We start from the raw sequence: 13,937 nt of genomic DNA, 5'->3' as shown, positions 1-13,937 counted from the left end.
AGTGAATGTATTCATGTATTGCTGCTAAGTCACTTCAGTCATGTCTGACTCTGTGCAACCCCATAGACGGCAGCCCACCAGGCTCCCCCATCCCTGGGATTCTCCAGGCAAGAACACTGGAGTGGGTTGCCATTTCCTTCTCCAATGCATGAAAGTGAAAAGTGAAAGTGAAGACGCTCAGTCATATCCAACTTTCAGCGACCCCATGGACTGCAGCCTACCAGGCTCCTCCATCCATGAGATTTTCCAGGCAAAAGTACTGAAGTGGGGTGCCATTGCCTTCTCCAAGAAATGGCAGCCCACTCCAGTGTTCTTGCCTGGAGAATCCCAGGGACGGGGGAGCCTGGTGGTTGCCATCTATGGGATCTCACAGAGTCGGACACGACTGAAGCGACTTAGCAGCATAAAATTAAAAAACATAATTAAAAATCCTGGTTTTTCAGAGAATACACATATATACACACATAAGCTTGCAAGTCTATATAAATATTTCTGGAAGGATACAGAAGCAACTTAATGATGGGCACCTCTGAAACACACCCCGGTGTGGTGGAGCAAAGGAGGGAGACACTATTCTCTGCCCTCCCGTACTGTTGGAAGTGTTTAATGTGTGCACGAATTACTTTGATGATAAAAACGATATTATTATGTTCAGTCCTTTTCCACCTATGTCTGGCCATGAAATCCTCTTAAAGGTGTAAGCCTTTAAGAATACTTTAAAAAACTAAAGGAAAGTTGAAAGGAAAAATGATAACTTGGGTTTGGGGAATAAACCCAGAATGAGACTAAAAAAGTGATGAATTAGTAAAAGAAAATAAACAATATTTGTTTTCTTTAAATTGTGTGTGTGCTGTAAATGTGCCTTTATATAAAGCTTTTTAATTATGCATTTTATGCTTAGCTATTTTAGCAGAGTTTCATTATGATATCATTACACTATCCTCAAGGGACATCCACAGGGCCAGTCACTCCTAGATGGAGGCCTTTGTTTATGCTCAGCTGGCCCCTCCATGCCTGATATATCACAGCTGCTACCCATTACTAGGAGGTCAGATTGGATGTCCCCCAGGGCTTTCTTTTCCTGAGCAGACTCCAAAGAGGTTTGCTATGGACTGAACTGGGTCCCCACAAAAGTGATATTTTGAAGCCCTAACCTCCAGTGTGAGAGTATTTGTGGAAGAGGCCTTGGGGAGGTAATCAGGGTTGGTTGAGGTCATAAGGGTAGGGCCCCATGATGGGATTAGTGTCCTTATAAGAAGAGACACGGGGGCTTCCCTAGTGGTCCAGTGGTGGAGAATCCACCTGCCACGGCAGGGAGCACAGGTTTGATCCCTGGTCTGGGAGGATCCCACGTGTCACTGGGCAGCTAAGCCCGTGTGCCACAGCTACTGAAGCCTGCGTGTCTACAGCCTGTGCTCCACAAACAGAGAAGCTACCGCAGTGAGTGCCCACGCATCCCAACAGAGTAGCCACCGCTCACCGCAGCCAGAGAAAGCTCACAGCAACCAAGAGCCAGCACAGCCCAAAATAGGTAAATAAAAATAAATAAATCTTTAAAAAGAGATACCAGAGAGTTTGCTCTCTCTCCTCACCTGCCATGTGAGGACACGGCAAGAAGGAAGGAGGTAGCCGTCTGCAGGCCTAGAAGAGGACTCTCAACAGAACCTAGGTCTTGGAATTCTAGTTTCCAGAACTAAGAGAAAATAAGCGCAAGCCACCCAGTCTATGGTATTTTGTTGTTGTAGCTACATGCAAAAATTTGGATGCATCTTAGAGTCATAACACCAGGAAGAACTGAATCCCCTTATATAACATTCATACTGATAACCCTGGTCACTTCTAAGGAGGGAACTTAGGGGCTGAGGACAGGACAGGACAGAGACCTCGCACTGCCAACCTGTGGCCCCTTTTGAATTCAGGACCACGTGGATAAGTGACCTACTGAAACCATAAGGTAGGTGGGAGTTGACCACTAATAAGTGACTATTGCCAGAGATTTTTCACTCAATGAAATAATTAAAGCAACAAGCAATCAAAACGCACAAGCCAAATGAAACTCACAGAAATAATGAATTAATCACATACAAAAAAACAAAACCAAAAATCTCTAGACCCCTATTGACTGAGCTTGCCAATTTCTAGGAATGTATCCTAAGAAAATGCTCAAGCATGTGCTCTAAGGTTTAGCTGTGTGGATGTCTATCACGTCATTTGCAAGAAAAGAAGGAAGCGATGAGAAGGAAGGCAGAGGGGGAGATACAATAAAACAAAGAAGGAAAGAAATAAGCAGCTAATTGTCCAACATCACAGGAATATTCTTTCATACCATGGAATACTATTCCCCTATTATATTGAGTAAGATTTAATGATACAGAAATTACTCATGATACGTTAGGTTTCAAAAGAATGTGAAAAATAACATACAATATAATTTCATTTTGGGGATACTTACATAGTTATAGCAATAGTCATATAAATTTACCACACCAGGTCCTATGCTAAGTATCTTACACACATTACTTCATTTAATCCCCACAACACTCTGCGGAATAAGTGCTGTTATTATCTTCTTTTTACAGTTGAGGACATAAAGGCACAAAGAGGTAATCCAACTTATCTAAGGCCACAGAGCTGATAAGTTACAGAACCAGGATTTGGACTCAGCTAGTCTGGCTCCAGAGCCTGCTCATAATCAGTACTCTGTACGATGCAGACCAACAGTTAAGATGACTGCTTCTGGGAGGGTGAGATGACATGTGTAATCTTGCTTATCTATATTCTCCAGTGTTCATACAAAGAACAATGATCATTTGAAAAAGCTGTAGGTGAGAGATACGGAGGGGCAGCATAGCGCAGGATACACGGATGGCTGCTCGTGTCCTGTATCCTCTGTGAGTCCCTTCCTCACCTTTAGGAAGGTTTTTCTGGAAAGAACCAGGCCGACTTTGGGGCTGAGAGGAGCCTGGAAAAGGGTCTGTGTTGGCACTGTGACCACAGCTTTCCAAGGGAGTGCTTCCCCAGGCCCGATGGAACCCTCCTCCACCCTGAGACAGAGACTGTCCTCATGTCCTTCACACCAGCTCCGTCATGCCCCCCCAGGGCAGGGGCTTATGGCACAGGGGAGACGGGGTCTCTTAACAGTCACCCCGACCCGCTGGATCTGAAGAATAGGTCCAATCTTAGCGCTTCTGTCAGCTGGGGAGCTCAAGGGTGGGAATCCTGTGCCGGGGCTCCCCATGGCCCCCCCCAGCACCCAGATGATGGAGGCACCCTGACTCCTCCCTTTCCCTCACCCCCACATCCCATCCACTTGCAGGGCTGACTAGCTTGACCTCCAAAACGTATCTCGGGCTGACCTCTTTTCTCTGTCTCCACTGCAGCCATCTGTCGAGGCCGCGTGGTCTCCCTCCCGAGTGACCGCAGTGGCTCCTAACTGGATTCTCTGCTCTCATCCCTGCCCTCTCTTCGTCTGCTCTGCACTCAGCATTCAGAGGAAGCTTTCCAAAGCAGACCGTGCCACTCACTCACCTGCTCAACACCTTCCCAAGTTGCCCTTTACGCTCAGGATAATCCCTGAGGCCTCATCCCAGACTGTGTGGCCCTCAGGCTCCCCCTACTTGCCTCCAAGCCACTCGGCCTCTCGATCCCTACACTCCTGCCATACTGCACCTCCTTTCCAACCGTCATCCTAACACTAACCTAACTACCTTTTCTTGTTCAGCCCTACCCCGACTCCCCCGGAGGTCTTGGCACTGACTGCTCCCTTTCCCTGGGACACTTCCTCCAAGCCATTCAGTCCCTGGGTTGTGGTTCCTGATCTCGAGGAGACTACAGTTTAGTCAGGGGACTGTTAGGAACACAAATAATTGTACCTGGTGTCACAGATGCTGTTACAGAGAAATGGGGGTACCCGTCACTTTGTGCAGTAATGATAATATTTGGGAACAGTATCTACCACACCACCCCTGGGTCCAGCCTGTACAGAGCCCTCGCGTGGCCTCTGGACAACCCTGGAATCCGCCACCCGCTGCATCTCCCACTGCCCTGGCTCAGCTCTGCCACACTCAGCTCAAGGACTCGGGCAGAAGCCCCCTGCTGCTCTCCCTGCTTCCTGCCTCACTCCTCCAGTCTGGCCCAGGCCCATCCAGGTGGCCCCATCCCTTCCCTGTCCCCTCTGGCTCCTCCAGGAAGCCGTCCTTTCTCGGGGCTGTTCTCCTCAGCTTCTCTGTTGCTAATTTGAGCAGCTGCTCTGGCTCTTCTCTCCAAGCCGCCTTTTCTGGCTCCTCCTCCTCCTTGCATCTGAAAGGTTGGTGTTTCTGGGCTGTCTCCTCTTTTGCTTCCACAGGCTCTCCCCTCGCCCCCGGGCCATTTCACCCACACACAGACTCACATCTGCATCTCCAGCTGAGACCTCTCTCCTCAGGCCAAGGCCTGAAAAGCCAACAGCTGTCAGACCCTCCCTCTGACAAATTCAGCCTTTCCCAGACTGAGCAGATCTTTGGGCATGTCATTCCAAGACACAATCGTTCAACGAGGGGACCTGGAATCATCTGCAAAGCCTGTCTGTCTTCACCTCGCCCCACCAGACACACAGCTGCTGGGCTCCTAAATAAGATCTCCTCCTTCCCCTCCTCCAGCGCCTTTCACCTGGACCACTGCCATGCCCTCCACCAGGCTCCTGATCTTCCATCAAGTCTCCATCCAGTCCGATCCCTGCGGCAGCTGCCCAAGTCATCTTGCTAAACCCACCTCTGGCCCTGATCATTCCCATGCCTCCATGTAATTGCTCAGAACCTAGGAATAAGACCCCAAATTCCAAGGCCAAACTTTCTAAGCTCCCTGCTTTTCTAGGTGTATCTCCCAGTTCTCAGTTTTCAATCTTTCTTTTTGTGTTTTTAATTGACCACAATTTTACCTAGATTCACTCTAATCTTAACTTCCCTCCAGTCCCAGAAGATGAGAGACCCTTCTCTTTTTTTTAAGATTTTTTTTGATGTGTTCTATTTTAAAAGTCTTTATTGAAGTAATTATAATATTGCTTCTGTTTTATGTTTTGGTTTTTTCATCACAAGGCATGTAGGATCTTTTCTTCTCCATCAGGGATCCAACCCACACCCCCTGCATTGGAAGACAAAGTCTTAACCATTGGATATGAGCTAGTTACTATTATAGTCTCCATTTTATAGTGGAGGAAACTTAGAGTCAGAAATTGTATAACCTTCCAAAGGACACTTTAGTTGGTAATGCCACACTCAGGATTCAAATTCAGGTTAGCTGACCACTGAATATGCTGCCTCCAAAGGAGAGGGTGGTGGAGCTAGGACTTAAATCAGAGCTCATCATCTGTTTATTCAATAGACACTCTGTGCCAGGCAGACTCCTGATCCAAGGCTCTCATTATGCCATTAAACAGCTCTGGGATTAAAGGTTCATAATGATGGATAAGATGAAATGGAAATGAAAAGAATAAAACAAAAATAAAAGACTGTCAGAATAAGAATAGTTCAGCCCTCAACCTCGTTACACCTCCAGCCCATCCTCTCTACCAACAAGCAGATCTCTGCTTCCCACCCCCACTCAAAACACTCCAAGACCTTTCTAGGTATTATACTACACTCAGGAGCCATACCAGAAGGAACTGGTAATTTGCTTAAGCTGAGAAAAATAGAATTTCACCGTGGAGAAAACACCCATAGACAAAATCAAAAAATAAACTGATGGATAATATTTGCAACTCATATCACCAAGAGCTAACTTTTAACTTATAAAGAGTTCTTACAAATCAAAGGAGGAAAATACCATTAGCTTGGTAGAAAAATATTTATGAACTGACAGTTTATAGAAAAAAGATAGGAACACCTTGGAAATATTGTGGGTTTAGTTCCAGACCACCACAATAAAGCAAATATCACAATAAAGCGAGTTACACAAACTTATTTTGGGTTTCCCAGCACATATAAAAGTTATGTTGACACTATACTGTAGTCTATTAAGTGCACGATAGCATTATGTCTTAAAAAAAGTACAAACTTAATTTTAAAATCCTTTATAGCTAAAATAAATGCCAAAACAATTACAAAGATCACTGATCACAGATCAACCATAAGAAATAAAATAATGAAAAAGTTTGAAATATTGTGAGAATTACCAAAATGTGACAAAGAGACACAAAGGGAGCAAATGCTATCGGGTAAATGGCACCAATCAACTTGCTCAACACAGGGTTGCCACAAAGCTTCAAATTGTTATTAAAAAAAGGAGGGGGGCAATATCTGTGAGGTGTAATAAAGTGAACTGCAGTAAAAGGAGGTTTGCCTGTATATATAAAAGGCACTCAACCTCATTCCTAAAAGAAAGACAAATTACTACAATAGAGTACTTTTTGCCCATTGGGTTGTCAAAATATTTGATAACACATTCACTTGGCAAGAATGTGGGGAAACAGGTACCCTCATACACTGTTGCTATGAGTATATCTTTGTGTAACTTCTGTGGAGGAGCCTATGACTGAATCTGTCAAAATTGTAAACACAGAGACCATTTAATCCAGCAATTCCACTCTAGGTCTTTATTTTATCCTAATACTTACATATGTGTCTTAATTATTTATATACAACATTATCCATTGAAATATTGTTATGGCAAGATGTTGTAAACAATTTAAATATTGATTTCTAAATGATGACGCATCCATACAAAAGTATATTATAGGAATTTTATAGGAATAATATAGGAATATTATAGGAATTCCCTGGCATCCCAATGGTTAAGACTTTGCCTTCCAGTGCAGGGGGTGTCAGTTCAATCCTTGGTCGGGGAGAACTAAGAATCTCCACATGCCTCGTGGCCAAAAAACCAAAAACATAAAACAGAACCAATATTGTAACTAATTCATTAAAGACTTTAAAAATGGTCCACACCAAAGAAATTTTGGGAAAAAAAAGTATATTATGCAGCTCTTAAAGAAAAAGTAACTCTCTATACACTGATTTGCTACAATTTCCAAATGTGTTGTTGAGTTTAAAAAGCAAGACAAACCAACTGTTTAGTATCCTACCATTTGTGGTGGTTTTTAAATATGTCCACAACTTTTAAAATGTACTTCTTTTCAAGAGGAGGAGCTGGATTCTCCTCCCCTTGAATGTGGGCTGGATTTAGTAACTCACTTCTAAAAATAGAGTGTGGCAGAAGTGGTCTGTGATGTCTGAGATTAGAACATAAAAGGCAGTTGCTACGACAAAGGAGGCAAGAAGGTACAATGCGAAAAAGATAGTCTCTTCAGCAAGGGGTGTTGGGAAAGCTGGACAGCCACATGTAAATCAATTAAATTAGAACATTCCCTCACACCATATACAAAAATAAACTCAAAGTGGCTTAAAGACCTAAATATAAGACATGACACCATAAAACTCCTAAAAGAGAACATAGGCAAAACATTCTCTGAAATAAAGCACAGCAATATTTTCTTGAATCAGTCTCCCAAGGCAAAAGAAATAAAAGCAAAAATAAGCAAATGGAACCTAATCAAATTTAAAAACTTTCGCATACCGAAGAAAACCATCAACAAAATGAAAAGACACCCTACAGAATGGGAGAAAATATTTACAAACTGTGCAACTGACAAGGGGTTAATAACCAAAATACATAAATAGCTCATACAACTCAAAAGAACCAAATAATCCAATTTTTAAATGAGCAAGGCAGAAGACATTTCTCTGAAGAAGACATACAGATGGCCAATAGGCACCTGAAAAGATGCTCAACATCGCTCATTATTAGAGAAATGCAAATAAAAACCACAATGAGGTTATCACCGCACACTAGTCAGAATGGCTATCCTCGAAAAGTCTACAAATAACAAATGCTGGAGAGGATGTGGAGCACAGAGAACCCTCCTACACTGTTGGTGGGGATGCAAATTATTGCAGCCACAATGGAGAACAGTATGCAGGTTCCCTAAAATACTAAAAATAGAGGCAACATATGATCCAGCTATCCCACCCCTGGGCATATGTCCAGAAAAGACCCAAAAAAAGTGATATATATATATATATATATATACACACACACACACAGTGGAATATTATTCAGTCATAAAAATAATGAAATACTGTCACCTGCGGCAACATGGACAGACTCAGAGAATCTCATACAAAACAGAAACAGACTCACGACTAGAAAACCAGCTTATTGCTACCAGAGGGGAAAGGAATAAATGAAGAATAAGGGATGCACAGACACAAAATTCTATACATAAAATAGATACACAACAAGGATTTACTATATAACACAGGGAACTATACTCAGTATCTTATAATAACTTATAATGAAATATAATCTGAAAAATATATAACTGAATCACTTTGTTGTATACATGAAACTAACACAATATTAAATATTGTGTAAATCAACTATACTTCAGTCTTTTTAGAAAAAGGCAGTATGATGCCCAAAACAATCTTGAAAAAGGAACACAGTTGGAGGACTTACACTTGCTGATTGGAAAACTCACTAGAAAGCAACAGTCATCGGGACAGTCTGTTACTGGCATAAGGGTGGACACAGAGATCAACAGAGCAGAAGTGAGAGTCCAGAAATTAACCCACAGTCAGCTGATTTTAGGTGAGGGCGCCAAGACCATTCAACTCAGAAAGAACACTGTTTTCAATAAACACTGCTGGGACAACTGGACAGCCACAAGTAAAAGAACGAAGCTGAACCCTTACCTTACGCCATACACAAAAATTAACTCAAATGGATCAGAGCCCTAAGTGTAAGCATGAAAACTATAAAACTCTTAGAAAAAAACATACAGGTAAATTTTTGTAACCTTGGATTTGGAAACGGATTCTTAGATATGACACCTAAAGCACAAGCAACAACAACAGAATGATAGCTGGACTTTATACAAATTTAAAACTTTAGTGCTACAAAGAACACTATCAAGGTGAAAAGATAGCCACAGAATACTAGAAAATATATGCAAATCATATATCTGATAAGGGACTTACACCAAGAATAAAAACAACTCTTACAACTCAATAGTCAAAAGAAAAATAACCCAATTTGAAAATGGGTAAAGGGGAAGGGGATGTAGAGGAAAGAAACAGGTGAATGAGAGATTAAGAGGTACAAACTCCCAGCTGCAAAATAAACAAGTTATGGGTATGTGAGGTACAGTGTGGGGAATATAGTCAGTAACTATGTAATATCTTTGTACAGTAACAGAGTAACCAGAGTTATCACGGGGATCATTCTGAAATATATAGAAATACAAATCACTAAGTTGTATGATAGGAACTAACATAGCACAGTAGGTAAATTATACTTAAAAAAAATCAGAAAAAGAAATCAGATGACTTGTGGTTATCAGAGGTGGGGGTGGGGTGAGACAGAATAGGATGAAGGTGGTCAAAAGGTACAGACTTCCAGGGATAAGATAAATAAGTACTACGAATGTAATGTACAGTATTAGAAATACAATTGCCACTGCTGTATATTATATATGAAAGTTGTTGAGAATAAACCCTAAAAACAAACAAAAAACAGTAAATCATAAGAGTTCTTATCACACAAAAAATATTTTTCTATTTCTTTAATTTTGTATCTACATAATCACTGCAGATGGTGATTGCAGCAAAAAATGAAATTAAAAGACGCTTACTCCTTGGAAGGAAAGTTATGACCAACCTAGATAGTATATTGAAAAGCAGAGATATTACTTTGCCAACAAAGGTCCGTCTAGTCAAGGCTATGGTTTTTCCAGTGGTCATGTGTGGATGTGAGAGTTGGACTGTGAAGAAAGCTGAGTGCTGAAGAATTGATGCTTTTGAACTGTGGTGTTGGAGAAGACTCTTGAGAGTCCCTTGGACTGCAAGGAGATCCAACCAGTCCATCCTAAAGGAGACCAGTCCTGGGTGTTCATTGGAAGGACTGATGCTAAAGCTGAAATTCCAATACTTTGGCCACCTCATGCGAAGAGTTGATTCATTGGAAAAGACCCTGATGCTGGGAGGGACTGGGGGCAGGAGGAGAAGGGGACGACAGAGGATGAGATGGCTGGATGGCATCACCGACTCGATGGACATGAGTTTGAGTGAACTCCGGGAGTTGGTGACGGACATGGAGGGAGGCCTGGCGTGCTACAGTCCCTGGGGTCTCAAAGAGTCGGACACGACTGAGCAAACTGAACTGAACTGAAGCTGATGGATGTTTGCTAAACTTATTGTGATAATTATTCATATGTAAACCAGATTATGCTGTATGTCTGAAACTTATACAGTGCTATGTGTCAATTATATCTCAATAAAACTGACAGGAAAAAAAATGGGCAAAGGACTTGAATAAATGTTTCTCCAAAGAAGATATGCAAATGGCAAACAAGCATGTGAAGATGTTTAATCGTTAGAGAAATGCAAACCAAACCCACAGTGAATTACCAGTTCATACCCACTAGGATGGCTATAATCAAAAAGTCAGATTAAAAAAAAAAGATAATAACACAAGTGTTGATGAGGATATGAATAAGAACCCTCACACACTTGCTGATGGGAATGTAAAATGATACTGCCACTTTGGAAAACAATCTAGCAGCTCTTCAAAATGCTGAAGTTGCCACTTGAGCCAGCAATTCCACTCCCACATATATATCCAAGGGAACTGAAAACATGTTATATCCAAGGGAACCGAAAACATGTATCCACACAAAAACTTGTACACAAATATTCACAGCAACAGTATTCCAAATAGCCAAAAGATAGAAACAACCCAAATGTCCGACAGCTGATAAATGGATAAGCACAATGTGGTATATCCGTACAAGGGAATATTATTCCGCCATAAAAAGGGAGAAATATGGACATATGCAACATCATGAATGAACCTTGAAAACATTGTGCTAAGTGAAAGAGGTCAGTCACAAAGACCACAAATTATATGATTCTATTCACACAAGTGGAGACGGAAATGGCGAGCCACTCCTGTTCTTGCCTGGGAAACCCCACGGACAGAGAAGCCTGGCAGGCTACAGTCCACGAGACTGCAAAAGAATCAGAGATGTCTTAGTGACTAAACAACAACAATTTATACAAAATGCCCAGAACGGTCTTACTAGGTAAGACAGTAGGTTAAAGGTTGCTTAGAGGAGGGAGAGGATGGGGATGGTAGGCTTAGGGGGTGACAACCTAAGGGTATAAGCCTTCTTCTTGAGGTGATGTAAATATCTTAAAATCAATTGTGGTAATGGTTACACAACTCTGTAAATATACTAAAAACCACTGAATTGTACACTTTATACATGTGAATTTTGTGGCACATGATTTATATCCCAATAAAGTTGTTACCAAAAGAGGGGGATGAACAATGTATCTTCTTCTTTCTCTCTCTCAGATCACTCATTCTGAGGTCTTCTCCAACCCAAATCAAGCTTCAGCTGACCCCAGTCCTCACTGAGGTCTTGGGTGCAACTTCATGAGAGACCTCGAGCCAGAACTACCCATCTAAGCTGCTCCCAAATTCCTGTGACTCACAGAAACAGAGATAAGAAATGCGTAAGCCACTGGGTTTGGGAGTAATTTTCTCTGCAGCAATAGATAACTAGTATACCGTTGATGAAAAAAAAAAAATACATTGTTGGCATTTGCTTGTATATTTATGCAGTTTCTCAGAAAGGATACTCAAGAAATGGTAAAAGTGTTTGCCCCTGGGAAGAGACCTCTGGGAGGATCCCTGAGGGATGAGAGCAGGGAGGACACATATCTGATTGTATGTCATTTTATCTTTTGAATTTTGTTTCATGTGCAATGTATTAACTTTTCCAAAAGGAAAACAAAAGTCAAAGAATTTGAAACATTTTTTAAAAAGTCAGCAACTGCCTGCTGCTTATAAAGTCTAAACTCCTCAGCGTGGTGTACAAGGCATCCACGGGCAGCCCTTGTCCATCTTCCCAGTCTCCGCGCTCACCTCCCCTCACACCAAGTGATTGTGGCGCCCGAAGTGCACCAGGCTTTCCCCTCCTCCACACCTTAAATCATACTGTCTCTTGTGCCTGGTTCCGCTTCTCCTTCCTCCGCATCCTTTAAGACTCATCTCAAACGCTGAACTTTTCTGGAAGACTTCCCTGGCTGTCCTTAATGTGTCAGAAGTGCGTGCCCCCAAGATACCCTTGCGAGATTCAGTCATTTCATGCGTCATCCTACAGTGTGATGATGTGATTTCTTTCCCAAATCTCCCATTGGACTATGAGCAAGGACTCCTTTTTTTTCCCCCTTGGCAATACCATGGGCTTCCCTGGTAGCTTGGATGGTAAAGAATCCGCCTGCAATGCAGGAGACCCCGGTTCAATTCCTAGGTTGGGAAGATCCCCTGAAGAAGGGATAGGCTACCCACTTTAGTATTCTTGGGCGTCCTTGGTGTCTCAGATGGTAAAGAATCTGCCTGCAGTGCTGGAGACCTGGGTTCGATCCCTGGGTTGGGAAGATCCCCTGGAGGAGGGCATTGCAACTCACCCTAGTATTCTTGCCTGGAGAATCCCCATGGACAGAGGAGCCTAGCGGGCTACAGTCCATGGGGTCACAAAGAGTCCGACACGACTGAGGGACTAAGCACAGCACAGCACAGCACAGCACAAACCACGCAGTATGCAGAACTTTCCTGACCAGAGATGGAACCCGCGCCCCCTGCAGGGGAAGTTCGGAATCTCAACCACTGGACCACATGGGAAATACCTGGGAAAGAGGACTCACTCAGGCTTCCCTGAGCCTAACACACAGAGGAGGCTGTCAGTAAGAGGACTGGTGTGAGAAAGAAAGGAAGGGTGTAGGGAGAGAGGGAACAAAGCAAAAAATAAAAGAAGGGAGGGAGGGAAGGAAGGTGAAAGCAAGAAAGGAAGGAGAGTTGGTGGAGAAAGAAAAGGAGGGAGGGAAAAAGGGTGGGAGGAAAGAAAGTCCCCAAATGTGCACAGCAGTCTCACTGCATACAACAAAGACTCTCTGGATGAAGAAAGCCCCAAACCAGATGTGAAACACAATCCAAGCAAGTGGGGAAGAATGTGGATACATATTCTAAGCTGTAGTGACATTGCTGTTTGTAGTACAGAAACCCCTGATGATTCAGGACACACATCTTAGGCTGGAAGATGCTCACCTCTGATCACTACCCAACCCCTGGTGTCACCATCAGTCTCCCCAGCTCCCACTCCATCTCACATGCTCTCTTCTCCATGGTGATTCTAGCACCAGTCAGTACCTTGCACATAGTAGGCTCTCAACACTGAGTAATTGTGGTCAGAATCATCTCCCTTCTGTAGACAGAAGAGTCTCACTTTGTGACCATGAACCTGTCTCTTCTCTCTGGAACTCAGTTTTTTCATCACTACAGTGAGGGTATGGAGCCAGCTGATGAGTAGGACCCTTCCTAGCTAACAGTCCTTGGCTTCTCAAGGCCTCTGATCATCTCAGCAAGTCCAGAGTCTTTCACCTGAGCAGCAAGGACTCCTCACAAGCAGCTCTTCACTCAGACTACGTCACAGAAAGAAGAGTGACCATTCATTGGTTGATCACTGTACGCCAGGAACCACACTCAGCATTTCAGCCCCATGGCTTCATTTCTTTCTTTCCATCACCTCTGAAGTAGGTACAATAAACATCTCCATCTTACAGAAAAGGGAACTGAGAATCGGAGAAGAAACCCCATTTATCCAAGGAACACAACTGGGAGGTGGCAGAGCAGGAATTCTAAGTCCTCCACCACTTCTCCACACTGCCCTCTCCAACCGTGAAGCAGGCTTCCAGCCAGCAACCTCCCCTTGGCTAACCTCACTCAGCCCACAGGTAAGCACTCAGTACATTGACCTTACTGTTGTAATCTGTGTATTCACATCTTGGGTTCCAGTTCAGAGGTAAAAACAGGTTCTAGATCCATTTAGACTCATATGAAGT

The 13,937-nt window shown here is 43.0% G+C and overlaps 1 protein-coding gene across 1 annotated transcript in view; it reads right to left on the bottom strand.

Moving 5' to 3' along the window:
* LHFPL4 (LHFPL tetraspan subfamily member 4) overlaps positions 1-13,937 on the bottom strand; it is a 31,435-nt gene that overhangs the window by 10,899 nt on the left and 6,599 nt on the right.

The sequence above is a fragment of the Bos taurus genome, chromosome 22 (genome assembly GCF_002263795.3).
Source record: "Bos taurus isolate L1 Dominette 01449 registration number 42190680 breed Hereford chromosome 22, ARS-UCD2.0, whole genome shotgun sequence".
Classification (NCBI taxonomy): domain Eukaryota; kingdom Metazoa; phylum Chordata; class Mammalia; order Artiodactyla; family Bovidae; genus Bos; species Bos taurus.
Note: the sequence above shows the minus strand (reverse complement) of the source record. Positions and strands in the feature narration are given on the sequence as shown.